Below are 18,562 nucleotides of genomic sequence, written 5' to 3'. Positions count from 1 at the left end.
AAGAATGCCAATTCGCAAATTTGAAGTGGTGGTTACTCCAGTACCAGAGTGGATAGTTGGAATGGACATTCTAGCTGGAATGACACTGTATTTACAGATGGGAAAATTCCAATTTGGAACTGAAATCAACATTCGAACCATCTTAGTGGGGAAGGTGAAAATGACCCCGTTTCCTATCCCTGAGGCCACCGAAACTGTTTGCCAAAAACAATACAGAATTCCTGGGGGACAGGAAGAGATTGCTGCTACTATAAAAGAATATTTAGAGGCAGGAGTTCTGAAGACGATCACAACTAAGTGGAACAACCCCTTGTGGCCGGTGAGAAAATCTGACGGAACTTGGCGCATGACAGTAGATTACCGACGATTGAACAAACTGACACCAGCACTGACGTCAGCTGTCCCGGATGCTATTAGCATCATTGAAAGGATACAGCATCACAGTGGAACCTGGTATGGAGTGATGGATTTGGCTAACGCCTTTTTCACCATACCAATTCCCGAGGACAAAATGGAACAGTTTGCATTTACCTGGGAAGGAAGACAGTACACCTTTACTCGTCTCCCTCAAGGGTACCTGCATAGCCCAACGATATGTCACAGGATTGTGGCAGAGCACCTAGCGGAAGTACCGGTGCCCCGACACATGTTGGTGTCACATTACATCGATGATATCATGATACAGGGAAACACTGAACCGGAAGTGAAAAAATGGCTGAGTAAAATCATTGAGCAACTGAAAGAGTCTGGTTGGGAAATAAACCCTGCTAAAATCCAAGGACCTGCCCAGACTGCCAAATTTCTGGGGATAATTTGGAACAAGGGGGAAAGAGAGATTACAACCAAAGCAAAAGAAAAGCTGGGGAACTTCCCAGTGCCACACAGCAAAAAGGACGCTCAAAAATACATTGGGCTCTTTGGGTTTTGGTTTTCTGCGCTTTAGCTTGGTCAGATTCAAGCGCTTTAATATTCTCTTCAAGTTGCGCTATCTTTTTATCTTTTTGCATTATCCAAAGCCTTTGTTCTTTCCTTCCAGGCTTCGGCAAAAATCCACAACATCTCTCGGACGCCACCTAGCGGGGCTTTGTCCCTCACATCCACCCTGCTTAGCATGCGCTGTAGCAGCGGTGGAGTTACCAAGGGGATTTCTCCTATCCACGGCTTAGGGCGTCCCCCGTACCGTCTAAGGAGTTTCCCTATTTCTTCAAATCCAAGGCTCTTCCAGTCGGAGACGCCATCCTCGTTGGGAGCCACCTCCGCTCCCTTCACCGTTTTACACTCAAAACTTGAGGCCACTTCCGCCTCCTTCACAGTTTTGCTCTTAAAGCAACGAGCCATTTCTGAATGTATTCTCCGCAATCCTGCCGACAACGCCAAAAATGTTTTAAAACATTTCTGATACCTCGCTCAGGAGTTCGGTATCAAATTTTAATAGGATCGTTGGAGATAGGCACTCAGAAATGAAGACAAGACACACTTTTGGCTACTAACAATTGGCACTTTATTGGTCCCACACGGAAATGGTAACACAAGCACAAGCACAAATCACGTGGTATGAAGCTAAGTAATATCCAACCAGCTCTTAGAAGAATATCCAGCTCTTACCGTGCGCCAATAGGAGGGAGAGCCAACACTCCAGGTAGAGCAGCTTCAATACCGGCTAGGCGTCCGTACGCAACCCGCAGCAGACTCTGCCGAGAGTATCCAAAGTTCTCCTTTTATACTCTAAGCGTGTGCGGAAGGAGGGGTGAGTGGCCAATTCATCCCACCTGACGCCACACTATTCTTTGTTACCAACAGATGGCGTTGCACTACCTCATATGTTATGTTGAAACATCCTTTTATGATTTCGCTGGTTATACAGAGCTATTGCGAACATCTTTTAGGTTATACAAAGCTATTGCGAACATATACGAAGCTATTGCGAAACATATACGACGCTATTGCGAAACATCTTTTAAATATGGAAAAACACCACAATAAAATTATTCATACTTCATGTGCCCAAAAAAAAAAAAAACATCAGCCAATGTTCCCTCTAAACTGTGTGTGTGCGCAATTTCGCACCGCTGATGCAGTCTCTTTGAAGATTTTCTGCGTTATGTGAAAAAAAAAAAAAATCCAATGCTAATCGAAAGTAGAACACACAGCTATTCAGTTTGTGGCATTTTGCAATGTGATTCATTGAGTGAGGGATGACTGGTTGTTACATCCAATGGCACAATTCACATACAAACTGTAAAAAATGAAAAGAGGAAGCCACTGGTTTCTTTTAGGCAGCACACAGAACTTTCTCTTACAATGACTACTGCTCCGCCACACACTCTGTTTCCTACTTTACCTTAAACCCTCCCTCCCCACTCTTAAAGATGTACACTCATAATTTCAAATGTTACAGTACTTACGCAGCCCATCAATGTGTTTTATAATGACAGCGTCCACCACCACCGCTGCTCTAGTTTGCAACACAGTCTGGGCAAAGTAGAGCAAAGACGAGCTAGACATGCTGCTTATGTTTACTTTCGATTTCAATATTAATGGAGAAAGCTAAAAAAGAAATGCTGTTGTTTTAAGATGCAATGACTGTCAGAGTATGTGACTAATCGAAGTAAAAGTGATTAAACTGGATGCCATTTTCTCTTTTCCAAGTGGGAAAGGTTTGGTCTGAAGCCAAAGTAGAAAGTGCAGGATGAGATGGTGTGTAATTTTAAAATTCCACCTTGGCACAGCCCGATGCAGGATGAAACCATAGACAATACAGTGCACAAAAAGCTAATACTGTATTTTAAATATAGGAGGCAATATAACATGTCTATAACAGGTCTTTCTTCACGATGCCGTCTATATTGTGAAGCGCCCCAGCTCCTGCTACAGCAAAACAGCCCAACAACATGATACTTCATCATGCTTCACAATTGAACAATAAAATAAAAATGTTTTTCGCCTGACCTTTCATTTTTTCGTGAATTAAAAATTCTGTCAAATTAATAAAACATATGACCACATGTGTTTTCTTCTCATTCACTAAAGTAGGGCTCTTAATTTCAAAATAAGTAAATGAAAAGTATTACGTCTTCAAGAAAATTGATTAACTTCAGAATAATGATTTGAAAAATGAAAAATTACAGATAAGGATACAGATAATTTCGTGTTTTGATTATATGGGTAGAAGCAAAACCATGTTTTGGAAAAAAATAATATATATAGATAGTTAGAAGGGATTTCCAGACTTTTGAGATCAACATTAATGCTGCATAATATACTCTAAAGTACATGGATGTGCATTATATATGATAAATTACAGTACTTGTATGCATCAAGAGACTTGCCGACTTTCATAAAATCATTTGTGTAAGTCTATATTAAAAGTTGTTGCTCATATAAATCAACTCTAGTAAAGGTTGGTAAATGGATTTGGGAGCAGTTTGTCTCCAAGTTCGCGTTTAAAGCAAATCTTGGTTGCCACTGTTATAGCTTTGTTGGAAATCTTTGCTCTGCATCAGTTGGCACAAATGTGCATACTATGTTAAAAATCTACAAAAATAAAGTTTGTTGGCTCTTTGGGCAATTTCGTGCGTATGCGCAAAATTTCACTACGGTGACGTTTCCCAGTGCGGGTAAAACGAGCATCTAACCAGTTTTGGTACAGTGAATTTAGTTCAACATTTTGAACTACAAACTGAACAGTTTTATTTTAAATTGCTTGAAATGAACATTCGTATGAAATACACACACAAAATTGTGACACCAGCTGCATCATGCAATGATGCCACCAAAACAAACCCCCTCATTCTCCTTGTCTCCGCTCGTCCATAACCACGCCCATATTGCCTGAGAAGCTACGTTAGCCACGAGCTTTGGGGTATTTATTATCAACAACAACAACAACAAAATTAAAAAAAAAAAAAAACACCACAGTGTGAATAAGTGTCCACACATGTGTAACACACGAAGGTGAAGCCTCCGCCCAAGTGAGTCAACCCACGCGTGTAAGACAACAATGCCGACCTGAAGCCAACTTTGCGGCTAACCAGCCGGCTAATGCTAACAACGGCAAGACAACAAGAGCACAAATTATGGACGAGAAACCACATTATTACCCAGACGGGGAAAACATGTCACAGCATAAGGAGACTCCAAGAACATTAAACACGTAAACCTTGGGATATGTACTTGTTAGCGCTGGAAACACAAATAAACCTACCGGCTTATAATGAGATTAATGCTCACCCGAATTGAGAATGTCTCTGAAACCCGGGGTCACCTCCTTCCCGTGTCAAACTCGCCGCGTCATGGTGTGTTTGTTTAAAAAGACAAAAGATAAAAAAGAAGTGTTTAAAATGGGCTAAGGTTAGCTAACGACAACGTAGAAACTAAGAAGAGAGAAAGAGAATGTAGGAATGTGACGTCTCCTCCGGTTTGCTGGCAACGTTGACACGTGCATTCGGAGACGTTCCTCATGGGAAATGTAGTCTTGAATGGATAACTACATTGGTGACGTCGGGGCACACGGTGCTTGCCGACAGGTAAAAATTAAATGTAGCTATCCAATTAAGCTTCAATACATATTGTAAGTTTCCCTTATAGAAACAAATTAAAACACAACATTTGAAAAAATAAACAAAAAGTTACATGTATTCATGTGAATCACCATATCAGTATTCCATTTGCTGTAATTCATATGAAAGGTTTTGCTGTTATTTTGGAACCTTAAATACAATGTTGTTTGTACAGACACAAAATATTTTATTATTTACTGTGTATTGTGATAATATATTGGGTACTGTTATCAATATTGCGCACTATAATTGTATTTATTGTATTATAATTCATTGGGTCAACCTCTGTCAGTGTCTTTACAAAAATTAGGCACGATTGGACTGTACTGTATTGTATAATAGAATAGACCATGGATCGTGTAGTTTTACCTAGCATAGTGTCAAATGAAGTAGAGAAAAAGAGAAAGCTGCAAACGTGATGCACGCCACAGTGCATGAGCACCAAAACAAAATATGTAATCATGACCCCTTGTGGATGCTATGAAAAGAGGCGCTTTCTGAAAAGAGCCTCGGTATGACGATGCAAATACGGATTTAACTCATTTTAACATGTGTAAAATAAGTTAAGCATAAACATAAATGGTAATGCGGTTATCGACACCCTTGACAAATGTTTATTCCTTGCTTACTAGGGAGTTGAGCCTTCTCACATAAAAACACAGACGCAGTCACTTCCAGATCTTCAAGAGATATTTCATAACTGCGCCACCACTAAGACGCAATAGCTTCCATTTCTATGGCTGTCATTACCACATTTCAAAAATTAAAATTCCAAAACTGATGACAAGACGAGACGAAAACTAGTCAGGGAAGGCTGCTAGAAGGACAAAAATAACATTGAAGGCACGGCGTTCATCCAAGGTGGGGTACACCCTGAACTTGTCGCCAGCCAACACGCCTAACAAAATTTCCATTTGCCCTCATATTCACACCGAAAGACAATTCAGAGGCTTCATTGAACCTAGCATGCATGTTTTTGCAATGGGGGATGAATCCAAGGGGCGCGGAGGGAACCCAGACAAGCGTAAGGAGACAATCCAAGACCCTTACCCAGATTCTAACTCCCGACCTCAGAACTGTGAGGGGCATGTGGTAAACACTGGAGCCGGCCTTCATAGTAAACTGTATAAAGAATAACTAGTGTACATAGAAATAGCTGTTTTTCATTGCTCCTCATGCTGCGGGATGGGTACCACCAAGGCAGCAATTAGCAGTGATGATATTTCCGTGCGCCTCTGGCTCCATCTGCGTGCGTTATAAAAGGAAAGAAAAAACACAAACATCGAGTCAGGGCTGCACGCCGCTCCTGAGGTCACAGCCTCTCCCCACACAGCCCTGTCATGTCTAATTTTTTTTTACATGTAATTCAAGAATCTGCCGATAATTAGCGCAAGTAAGCCAGTGTGTGTGTGGTGTGTGTGTGTGTGTGTGTGTGTGTGTGAGCTCATTAGGCCTTGTGTTGCAGTGTTGTGCTGCAATTTTGACTTTGGCATGTGTGTCTGTGTGGGAAGCGACTACCCACAGACAAATGGGCCCGGAGCCATTTTGTTGAGTAACAAAAACAATGTTAGATTTGCAGCCAGTAGGTGGGGGCAGCACACAAATCAAAAACTGAGAGATGGCGCTGAGTGTTCTGTATCTAATACAATACAACACGCTTCAGTGGGTGTCAATTCATTATATCATCATCATTATAAAACATGTGGCACGACAGAGCAGTTTCATGTGGAAGAAAACTAAAAATGAGGCGTTTGAAGACAGCTACCTACTTAGATCTGGGGCTAAATAATGTTATATAATGCAAATGTTATTTTTAAAGATAATCCCCACATGCAATGAAATAAGTGAATTTCATAAAAGGTGTATTTTTTTCATCTGCCAAAAGAATTAACAATACATTTGATTTATAACCCCACCAGTCACAACATGAGATAACACTTGCGTGAGCTGATTGAAACCAATGCAAGAACTCGGCCCAAAATTCATCATAAAGATTCATAAAAAGTTTAGACCTTCGCCAAGGCCAACCAATAATGCCATACACAATAGTAGTGAGAAGTTTTTAATTAGCAGATTACTCTCGGATTCAACATGTTTTTTTTTATACATAAGATATCTATCCATCCATTTTCCAAACCGCTTCTCCTCACTCGTGTCGTGGGCGTGGGTGGGCTATCTTCGCTCGAGAGGCGGGGTACACACTGAATTGGTTGCCGGGCCAATCGCAGGACATGTAAACAAACAAGCATTCACACTCATGGGCAATTTGAAGTCTTTAATAAACATATAACACATGACTTTTCTTGGTTGTTTTTTTTTATATGTGGGGGGACGGGACGGGGACCAGAGTACCCACAGAAAACCTACTCAGACATGGGGAGAACATACAAACTCCACACAGGCGACGCTGGATTTGAACCTTGGTCCTCAAAACTATGTAGCAAATGTCCATCCATCCATCCATCCATTTTTTTGGTGCTTACTCTCACAAGGGTCGTGAGGAGTGCTGGAGCCTATCCCACCTATCAACGGGCGAGAGGATGGGTACACCCTGAACTGGTTGCCAGCCAATCGCAGGGCACATCGAGATAGACAACAGGCGCACTCACAATCACACCGAGGGGCAATTTAGAATGTCCAATTAATGTTGCATGTTTTTGGGATGTGGGAGGAAACCAAAGTGCCCGAAGAAAACCCACGCAGGCACGGGGAGAACACGCAAACTCCACACAGGCGAGGCTGGGATTGAACCTAGGACCTCAGAACTGTGAGGCCAACGCTTTCCATCTGATCTATCGTGCCGCCATGGCATATATAAGATATATTTTACATATTTCTAATAATTAAATTGAACCTTTGTTTATCCCAATAAGGCAATTGAGAACAGATTCTCATCTGCAGACAACAAAATAAATAAACAAATAAATATTCATGATGATGATGATGATAATAATAATAAGCTATTAATATTATCAGGGCGGCACAGAGGCAAGACTTGTTGGGGTGTTGGCCACACAGTTCTGAAGACCGGAGTTAAAATAGCTGGGATAGGCTCCAGCATTCCCAGTACTCTTGTGAGCATAAGCGGTTCAGAAAATGGATGGATGGATAATTAACAGTCAACGGGCAGGAGGCAGGGTACACCCTGAACTGGTTGCCAGCCAATCGCAGGGCACATAAATACAGGCAACAGTCAGACTCACAATCACACCAAGGGGCAATTTAGTGTACAGTTAATGCATGGTTTTTAGGATGTGGGAGGAAACCGGAGTGCCTGGAGAAAACCCCCCCACACACATGGGTAGAACATGCAAATTCCAGGATTCGAAACCCGGTCCTCAGAACTGTGAGGTAGACGTTCTAACCAGTTGTTCACATGGCACCCAGTATGAATATGGTATTCCTAATATGAGTTTTGGCTCCACACTTGGAAGCCGCAGACTCTAAGCTCTCGACACCCGGCAGCCTGAAAGACCCCCCTCCCGCTGAGCAAGCGCACTCGAGTAGAGACTCCTCGCCTGCGTGTGTGCACGCCGAGCACCCGTTGAGTAGGTGGGTTCGCTGCGAGGCAGCGGGAGAGGTGGCAAAGGGGCAGATGGAACACAGAGGGAAGTTCAACCAGCAAACACAGCTCGGAAGGCCAGTGGAAGGAGGGGGGGGGTATGTGACGGCAAATGCATGGGGGGAGTTGACGTTCTTAGGATGGGGGTGAACTTGATATCAAGTGCAGGAGAACTACAAGAAGGGAGGATGGGAGGATGGGAGGATGGATACAGGGCGGAAGAAGTACAGTATAATCATGACCTTCAACACTTGACAAGGGAAATGTTAATCATTGGTCCACTGCATATTTTTCAGTTCAGCATTCATAAATTAATTCATTCTATTAATTCTATTCATGGATATTATTTTGGGGGGGTGAGGGAACCTATGTCCTTTTATCCACGGAAAACTTTTGCGATTTCTGATGATTGTGATATTTGTCTTCCGGGCAAAATACTGTAACCCTAACCCTCTACAGTGTAGAGGGTTAGGGTTACAGGAGTTAAAAGGAGTTTGAGACCCTTGCTGTAGAGTCTACAGCAAGGGTCTCAAACTCCTTTTTGTCGCGGGCCACATTTTACTTCTGGTTCTCTCCGGAGGGCCATTATGACTGTGAAACCATACAAATCTTTAACTGCCTCATCAAATTTACATGTAATATTTATGAACTCGTTTCGGAATCAGAAATCGAGAGTAACGGGTTTTTCAACTATTGTTGTTTGGTAACAGAAAAACACTTGTGATATCTCAACGTTATCATTTATGATACAACAATTTGAAATTTTGGTACAGATCCGAACAAAAATCCTGAAAGTTGACATATGATTTGCCTTTGGGGGCCATATAAAATCATGCCCTACAGCATTTATTCATGTAATTTAGACTCAATCAAAGGCCACAGCGGAAGGCAAACGTTCTTCCTCCACACAAACTCATCCAAACCAAATCCAACATCGTATTGTAGCGTCCCTAAATGAGAAAAGAAATGGTCACTGTCAGCCGTAAACCTGCCCAAAAAAAACATCAAATCATTTGTCTGCTTAACTGAACTTCCACTCAACTAAACATGGGTGGTGAAAGGCAGGAGGTGGAAGTCCCGCCTACACACACTTGCTCATCCAATCAGAGTCTAACTGCAGCCAGATTAGATCATTGATTGATGGTCACAGTAGTGGATAGATAAAGTGGCAGCGCCATGTTGTTTGATCTAATACTTTCACCAAACTCAGACTAAACACGCGATCAATACCAGTGGATCCATAACAAAAGCATGTAACAGCATTCTTGGCAGCACAAGCTGCTACAGGAGTGTTGGCACTATTGATGTATTGTTGTTCTTTGCTGTACTGTCACATGTTTAATTTTTACATCATATGTACCGATACTGTACAGTGTAAGTGCATCCTTGCCTGTAAACTGTTAACTGTGCTGTACTTTAAAGGGCAAATAGATGTTGGAAGATTTTTATTAGTATTGGACATTCTATTAAAGTGTTTTAAGATTATAGTTGGTATATTTTTGGCTGAATAATCTATTGGAGGGATGTGTCTTGAGTGGGTAAATGAAAATGGGTGAGTAAAATCAGAATCAGAATCAGATTTAATGGCCAAGTGTGTAGAACACACAAGGAATTTTTCTCCAGCAGTCGGTGGTGCCCTAGTACGAGATATTAATACTGATTGGACCAGCAGGGTGTGAGTGAGTGTCCTAACATGGCACAAGGCAGAAAAATACAAGGTTTGCTGATCAAGAATTTCATGACTTCATTGCCAGAGGGAAAAAAACTGTTCGAATGCCTGCTACTTTTGACTTTCATTGATCTGTAGCGCTTCCCCGACGATGACTTGTTCTCACTTTGCATTCAAGTTCACTGATAGTTTAGAGACATTTGTCACTTGTTTTCATTCATTTTTCTTTGCTTCATTTGGCAACATTGTCTCATAATAGGCGTGTGTGTGTGTGTGCGTGTGTGTGTGTGCGCGTGTGCGCATATGTGCGTTTAGTGGGAGGACTCCAAGAAGGAATGTAAAAAACTTAATAATCTGCCCACTAAGTGACCCTTCCTGACCTGTGCGGGTGTGTGTGCGTGTGTGTGTGGTCTATGCGTGTGTGTACCAAGCAGCATCCCACAAAAGGCTGAATGTGTATTGTTGACTTTTTTTTAAATTTAAACTTGAATATGTCCTATACATTTCTGAAGTGAATTTTGTATTGATTATGAACATATTTTTACAGAATTGTTCATGAATATTTTATACATATGCCATTATTTAAAAATATATATATCATGGGAAATTAAATATTATTATCTTATTAGAATTTCTAAGCCACAAAATATAGCGTTTGTAAATTTAGAACGGAAATATTAATCCATCCATACATCCATCCATTTTCTTAGCAGCTTATCCTCACAAGGATGACGGGAGTGCTGGAGCCTATCCCAGCTGTCAACGGGCAGGAGGCAGGGTATGCCCCCTGAACTGGTTGCCAGCCAATCGCAGGGCACATGGAGACAGACACCCACACTGACAATCACACCTAAGGACAATTTATAGTCTCCAATTAATGTCGCATATTTTTGTGAAGTGGCAGGAATCCGGAGTAAATACACGCAGGCACGGGGAGAACATGCAAACTCCACATGGGCGGGGCCAGGATTTGAACCCCGGTCCTCAGAACTGGTTAACACCATTCCACCACATGACTTTTGTGAATATTAATATTATTATTATTATTGTGCTGTTTTTCATGTGACAGACCTTGCTTCAAAAAAAAAATGCACCTGCTGGGCGTCACCCATGAAGTCTGACCCCTAATTAGGGCCTTGAGAAGATCAGGCAGAAGTGTGTGTGTGCGTGTGTGTGTGTGTGCATGTGTGGGTTGGCATGTGGTCACGAGGGCAAGGGGAGGCTGGGGGCTGTGGCTACAGATGTGCACTGCAGCATGTGGAACAAATCCACCCCTGAAGTCGTACAAATACTTTGGACTTTGAATGAGAGCTCAGGCCACCGAACATCCAAAGTGCAAATTAGGCGTTATCTTTGGCCTTTTCCAACACTTATTACAAGAGAAGAAGAGAAACGTGTCTCCACCATTAGATTTTGTTATTGTAGCTTTTTTTTTTGTTTTGAATTATCCATATATCCATTATCTGAGCTGCTTATTGTGGGAGTGGTGGAGCAATTAATGCATGTTTTTGGGATGTGGGAGGACACCAGAGTGCCTGGAGAGAACCCGTGCAGGGATGGGGAGAACAGGAAAACTTCACACAGGTAGGGGGCCCGGATACAGTATGAACACCCTGGTCCTCAGAACTGTGAGGCCAACGCTCAAACCAGTTGCGCCACTGTGCCTAGGAATTATAGGAATGTAAATAAAATATTCACCTGCCTGGAATTTTTTTAAATCCTTCTATACAACACTATGTGTCTATACACATATGCCTACACGTGTGCACCTGTACAGTAGTTGCATTGACCAGATGTGAAGAAAAGATAGGAAACAGTATGTTGTACTCACCAATCCTCATCTTTATTGCTCTTATCTCTTCTCGTTGCCTTTGTGTGTGTACAAAGCCTATAATAAGTGAACAATACTGTATCTATGCACCTGTGCATGTGTGTGTGCGTGCGTGTGCGTGTGTGTGTGTGTCGTACACGTCGTAATTACACAGCAGTTGACTGGCGGTGGAGGACAGTAAATTAAGTGGAGAATGACTTAGAGCCCAAAGTGGTCATTGGGGTGGGATCCACACTCAGAATAAACACTTTGTGTGTGTGAGTGTGTGTGTGTGGTGTGTGTGTGTGTGTGTTTGTACACATGTTTATTGCCAGTGTGAAGTGGTGGGGAGAGAAATGTGTGCAGCCGTAGAAGTCAAAAAATGGTTGCTTCGCTAGTTGTAGCCACACACTTTCCTTCTATCAAAAAAAAAAAAAAACACTCGCCACAAAACCCACAATGAAAGACGCATCTCCCCATCGATAAAACAGTTTGCATTTTATAAGGCGGCCCTGCCTTGCGGAAGTGGAGCTGTGGGTTATTTTTATGAAAATGCATATTTTCCAAAATATTATGTTGTTACATTGACTGTATTATTCTAAAAGATGAATACCATATATGATACATTGTTTTCGGTATTTTCTTCATTTTGGTAGTTTAATGTTTGTAGTTTGTGAAATGTCACGCTTCCACTTTATTTAATTTTTTTTCAGTTTTGGGGCTGAAAACTCAGTGTACCTCCCCCTGGTTGTTCTCCTCCTAGTTTGAGTCATTTCTTTTCGGGCCAGTCCTGGGCTGCCTCAGTACCGCCTGCGTGGCCGGGTCCGATTTGTCGCCCTCAAACCTGCAATTGTATTCAAGGCCAAATTTAGGGGTGGGAATGCTAGGGTGGGCTGTCTATGTGTCACACAACAAAGATGAAGCTCAAGGGTGTAGCCCTCTCCCTTACATCCTCCCACCTAACCGCCTGGCATAGCCGGCTGTGTGTGTGTGTGTGTGTGTGTGTGTGTGTGTGTGTGAAGCAAAGTCCAAAACCCTTCCCACCCTCCTCTCCTCTCTGGTGAAGGCAGAGATTACACCCTCCCTCCCTTTCCTCCCCCCCAGCTGCTTTATTTGGAGACTTTCTCGGAGTTTCTCCTCCCGTCTACAACACTGACCTTCATGGGCTTGCCTGCTCTCCTTTTTCCCCTTTTTATCTGTCCTGGCCATCCATCGCCGGCCTTTCTTCATCCTCATCCCACTCGTTTGGACCATCGCCACACTCCGATGTCGGAAGAAATGCCATCACAGTCAGGCATCACTGCTTTTTGTCGCTGGCTAGCTTTTAATTTGTTGGTCAGGTCAACCCAGAAACGAGGATAGCTCTCGGGACCTGTTAACATGTTGACAGTAAAATATAATTCAGTTTTACTGTACCATCATCAGCTGGCTTTTTAGACACTGTTCATGCAGTCACTGGAAAGTCTTGTGGTGAATCTATAAATTGTGGACTAGTTATCAGATTTACAGTAGCACATGGTGCTTGGCAAGAAGTGTTTGGACTTGCTCCCAAAGCCCTATTTACTGTGCGTATTGACGGTAACGAATGACAAGCAAATCAGAATCGGATCATTACTCCTCCTATCATTTTGTAATAATGGTCCCACAAATTGTGAATATTTGACAATTATCTATTGAACCAGTAAGACAGGAGTTTTGACTATGACTTTCAGCTGGGCGGCACAGTGGATCAGCGAGTAAAGTGTTGGCCTCACAGTTCTGGGGTCACGGGTTCAATACTGGACCCACCTGTGTGGAGTTTGTATGTTCTCCCCGTGCCTGCGTGGGTTTCCTCCGGGCACTCCGGTTTCCTCCCACATTCCAAAAACATGCAACATTAATTGGAGACTCTAAATTGCCCCTAGGTGTGATCGTGAGTGTGGCTGTTTTTCTACATGCGCCCTGCGATTGGCTGGCAACCAGTTCAGGGTGTACCCCACCTCCTGCCCGTTGACAGCTGGGACAGGCTGCGACCCTTGTGAGGATAAGCGGCTAAGAAAATGGATGGATCTATTGAACCAGTAAGAGAGGAGATTGTTAAGTTTTGACTCTATGAATTTGGATTGGATGAATATGGCCAAACATAAAAGTTTTACATTTTAGTTTAAAATGGCTTAAAGATCCCTTGCTGTACTCTTGCCAACCGTAGAATCCACATTCTGATCTCATCGGTGCTATAGGACCCATCGATGGGTCCTTTGCGTTGGTCTCTGTGGTGCTGCTCCCATATTATGCGTTCAGCATCGCAGTTGTGCTAATAGAACTCTCCTCTATGCGTGAACTCTTGTTTTTTCCAACAATCTTAATTGAGCTACATTGCGTATATGCACAGAAGCTATGTACATCCATCCATCCATCCATCCATCCATTCATATTTTGAGTTGCTTATCCTCACAACGTCGGGGAAGTGCTGGAGCAGTGCATGAGGCTGGGTACACCCTGGACTGGTTGCCAGCCAATCGCAGGGCAAATAGAGACAGACAACAGTCACACTCACAGTCATACCTAGGGGCAATTTAGAGTGTCCAATTAATGTTGCATGTTTTTGGGATGTGGAAGGAAATGAGAGTTCTCGTAGAAAACCCACGCAGAAACAGGGAGAAAATGCAAACTCCACACATGCGGGGCCGGGATTTAAACCCCGATCCTCAGAACTGTGAGGCAGATACTCTAAGCAGTCGCACACCGTGCCGCCAAACCATGAAAAGTAAGTGAAAATAGGATTGGCCAATAGCAAAGACTGAAAACTGTGAAATGGTTTGTAGTTTTTTTTTTTTTTCTGGTAAAGCCAGCATTGCAGCTCTTGTCAGAATAAAGTTAGTAATGTGTTATTCTTGAATTCATCGCTATTCCAATCTGAAATTTTTTTTTTTTCCTGGCAGACTTCATTGTGCCACCCATTCTTACGTAGCCTTGCTGGCACGTAAATATAATTAATAATTCAATTGCACTTTCAATGGTCAGCTTTTTAGTCGCTCATCACATACAGAAGGAAGGATTAAACTCAGTGACCGCTTAACGTGTTTACTTTCGCATGTAGCATCTGAAAAGTTCATTTATAACTTAATATTCATGTAATTGACACACTTTTCAGTCATTGTGCAGTTTTTGGGTGATCTACATGTCGGACATGGTACTGCTGGACGAGGACTTCTCTCTGGATATGTTGACATATTTACAGTAGGGCTAAACATAGCTAATTATTTTCAAATCACAGTCACTACTGACTTGGCCGCTGAGTGACGTGATGAACCCAAAAATGATCGGAAATCTGTTAGAATGTCGTCTGAGTCTCCTTCACGCGGCAAATTGGGAAAAAAGCCCAACACGGAAACCTTTTGATGGGATGTGATTTGTAGAAAGTTCGAAGCTGTTTTTGTGGAAGTCCCCTTTTATTACACACTAGAGAAAAACGAGCAGCCTTTAATGTCAGGAGATGATTATGGTCTACGTGCCAGGACATCTCGATGATGTGGCCGGCGAAAGCCACGCTGAGTCACATGGCTCGCGATAGGATGCGCACGCAGGCGACCAACACGCACGCATAGACGAAGAAAAAAAAACATCCTGGATATTTTCATCCGCCATGTGTTTTAATTTGGCGCGGGTTAATTTTAGCGGGGGGGGGGGGAATCACTTGAAGTAATATTGTCTGCCTTAAACTGTTTCAAAAGGTTGGAACTAATGAAAATTAGGTGAATTATTGGTAGACAGAAAAGGATGAAATTCAATACTTATGGGAATAACATATTTTGGGGGTTTTGACTCGAGTAAAGTCGTATTTTTCAAAGAAATAAAGTCGCAATTCAAAAGAATAATATCAGATTTTTTTCAGGAAAAAAAAGGCTCAATTTATGAAGCATGCATTGCAAAAAAATTGCTAGTATTAATTATGGGGAAGTTACAGTTTACAAGAATAATGTCACATTTTTTTCCAGGGAAAAAGTCTTACCTTATGACAATAAAGTAGCATTTTTTTCAAGAAAAAAAAAATCTAAATTATAAGAATTGGGTCAATTTACAATAATAGACTCTAAATCTTCAGGAAAAGGTTACACTATTTTTGAGAAAAATGTGATATTTTTCTGGGGATAAAAGAATGGTTTCTGAAGAAAAACAATCACAAGTTTAAAGTCCTGTATTATGTAATATTGTTTCTATGGTGCCTCATTCAATATGAAGTATGAATTAAAATTATCCATGCATTCCTCAGTTCCTTACATTTCTAAGAGGCCTGCAATCAGTTGGATTTTGTCCATGTCAAGTCCATGTTAGAGGATCACTCAACCGAGGTCTAAATAGCCAAAATTAGAATTACAAGAATGAAGTCATAATTTACATCATATCATATTTTACTCTGTTTGGTATGAACTCACTTTCAAATATGTTTGCACGTTCCTTCTTTTTGTGTGTGTGTGTTGTGTCACTACAGAAGGATACCGGTGACAAGTCCGATGATAACTGTAGTCATCAAATGATATTTTCAAGCCCAAAAAGTGTCATTCCCCTTTTATTTGAACGCACACATGTACGTGCTCACACACGTTAACACGCAGATGGCCATCAGAACGGCTTGTGTATGCTCCTCGGGCCCCTCCACCCAAGTGATGAAAGGCCTCAAGTATGCAGTGACAACAGCCCCACCTGCGACTCACCTGCATCTGTGTGTGTGAGTGTGTGTGTCCCTCCTCAAACCACACACACACACACACACACACACACACACACACACACACACACACACACACACACAGACAAGCCAGTGATCCCACTGAAGCAGCGAGGGGGTGTTGGTAGTGGTGGTGGGGGTTTGAGGTGCAAGACGTCGCCCGTGCGCTTTAATTTTCACCTCCCCCACGATGACCCTGTGCAACGGCCGACACAGGCGGACCCTTGCGACGCCTCCTGTCCCTTCACATAATCCGTCCTCCACAACACTTAGTGTTTTTTTTATTTCCACGTTTTCAACGTTGGTGATGTTCATCTGTGATTGATCTGCCATCAGTGAAATACCTTATAGTCAATTAAAAATGGTCGGTGACACATGATTCCAATTTGGCCAGCTGGCGTAATATCTGTGTGTGCCTCTAAGGGGCGTGGCCTTAGAGAGTGACATCGGGAGTTAGTGTGAGTGTCTCCTTGGTGCTGGTTGGGAATGTTTTCCTTTTGTTTTTGTGTTTTTGGCTCTTTACCCCGTTTAACAAACGAATGAAGGTGGGTCACAATTGTTGATATACTTTTTTTTTTAACATCATTCGAGTGGCAACTTGTCTAATGAGCATATTTACACAAATCATGGCTGGTAATGATTATTTAGCAATATAACATAATGTATGCCTAGTGAAAACGGTATTTTAAAGCAAAGTAAAGGACTACCGTATTTTCTGGCCTATAAATTTGACTTATTTCACACGCTTTCAACCCTGTGGTTTATGCGGTGATGCAGCCTATTTGTGCATTCTTTCTAACGGCCGCAAGGGGCCACTTGAGCGGAAAAGATAAGAGTGAGACCGATGGAATATATGTGCTGAAGAAGTGACTTTTACTGGTCCAGCCCTGTTAGCGCTGCGCTAGCGTTTTAATGCCGTGTCTCAGTGATTTTTACCAGTATGTTTTTTTAACCGGCCCTGTTAGCGCGGCGGAGCTAGCGTTAGCATTAGTGTTAGCACGGTGGCACTAGCGTTAGTGCGCCAGCACTAGAATTAAACTCTCTGTGTAGCGTCTTTCTTTGTAAACATCTCGTGTTTCAATGTGGGTTTCAATGTGGGCACTTGCAGCTTTTCCACAGCTGCGGCGTATGTATGTACCAATTGGTATTTACTTTCCAAATGTACTGGGTGAGACTTATAACCAGGTGTGCTCTGTAGGCCGGGAATTATGGTATTATGAGGTATTGTGAATTTATTCTTCAAGGTCTCACTGTTAAAAAACTATACATGCGTTATAAGATGTTTACTACCACTGTAAGGTTAAATTGGCAATACATTTGATAACAAATGTTCAGTGCTGAGAATAATTAGATGATGAATTGTCTGATATTTTTTTATAATATAAGCGAGATAAGTGGATGACAGATTTTGTTATTTTTTTAACAAGTCAGCTGCCCCATTGTAATTGAACAATATGTTATTTATGGCGGCTGCGCTGCTTGAGAAGTCCACTGTGTAATATTGAGAGCTATTCCGAATATTTTGTTTCAATGATGGCAAATCCAAAGTGTCAGTCAAAATTTGGGAGTCTCGCGGGTGTGCGTCCACGTGTGTGTGCTTAAAGAGATGTTTATCAGCCTGTGTCTTTTGGCCTGGAGGGAGCCCGAGTTCGGTGCAGTGGCGGCCTCCACACACACGCTTTAATTGGCTTTCTCACCCCGCACGGGCTTCATTACACCCCCGGGCACCCACCCCACCCCTAAACATACACCCCCCATTTGCTATGTGTAATGTGAAGTTGATGGGACAAATGCTTAAACTGTTTAGATTGGCCTCAATTTCTGGAAGGAAGATGCTGAAAGTGGAGGTCGTACGTTCTTATTTTGATTTGAAGAAGTTTATTAATAGAAATATGCCCTGTGGAACTCTGACAATAACTTTCGAGAAAAGGAAAATTCTTGCAATTCATGAGAATGAAGCCTAATTGCATGGGGGGGGGGCATGTTAATAGTCATTTCATGAACAATTTTTGTGTGGCATTAACAGATTTTCAGTAGAAAGTTGGCATTTAATTTTCATTTTAAATGCACCTTTTCTATGGAAGAAATCCCACACCAGAATTTCTGGCAATGATTTTTTTTCTGGAAGAATTATTAGAACCAAGAATAAAAATCATAACTTGATGTATTTTTTGGGAAATATGTGTCAGTTTCCAGGAGAATTTACTAGAACATTAACTAGTTTTGTTGTTATTGTTCAGGAGGGGGCGGGGAG

The 18,562-nt window shown here is 42.1% G+C and overlaps 1 protein-coding gene across 1 annotated transcript in view; it reads right to left on the bottom strand.

Moving 5' to 3' along the window:
- The window catches only part of ctif (CBP80/20-dependent translation initiation factor), a 70,428-nt gene extending 65,977 nt beyond the window's left edge, over positions 1-4,451 (bottom strand). Inside the window, exon 1 of the mRNA XM_061801577.1 lies at positions 4,231-4,451. The gene's annotated coding sequence lies outside the window, so the exon portion shown is untranslated. The remainder of the gene's footprint in view (positions 1-4,230) is intronic.
- Between the last annotated feature and the right edge of the window lie 14,111 nt (positions 4,452-18,562).

The sequence above is a fragment of the Syngnathoides biaculeatus genome, chromosome 17, assembly GCF_019802595.1.
Source record: "Syngnathoides biaculeatus isolate LvHL_M chromosome 17, ASM1980259v1, whole genome shotgun sequence".
Classification (NCBI taxonomy): Eukaryota; Metazoa; Chordata; class Actinopteri; order Syngnathiformes; family Syngnathidae; genus Syngnathoides; species Syngnathoides biaculeatus.
Note: the sequence above shows the minus strand (reverse complement) of the source record. Positions and strands in the feature narration are given on the sequence as shown.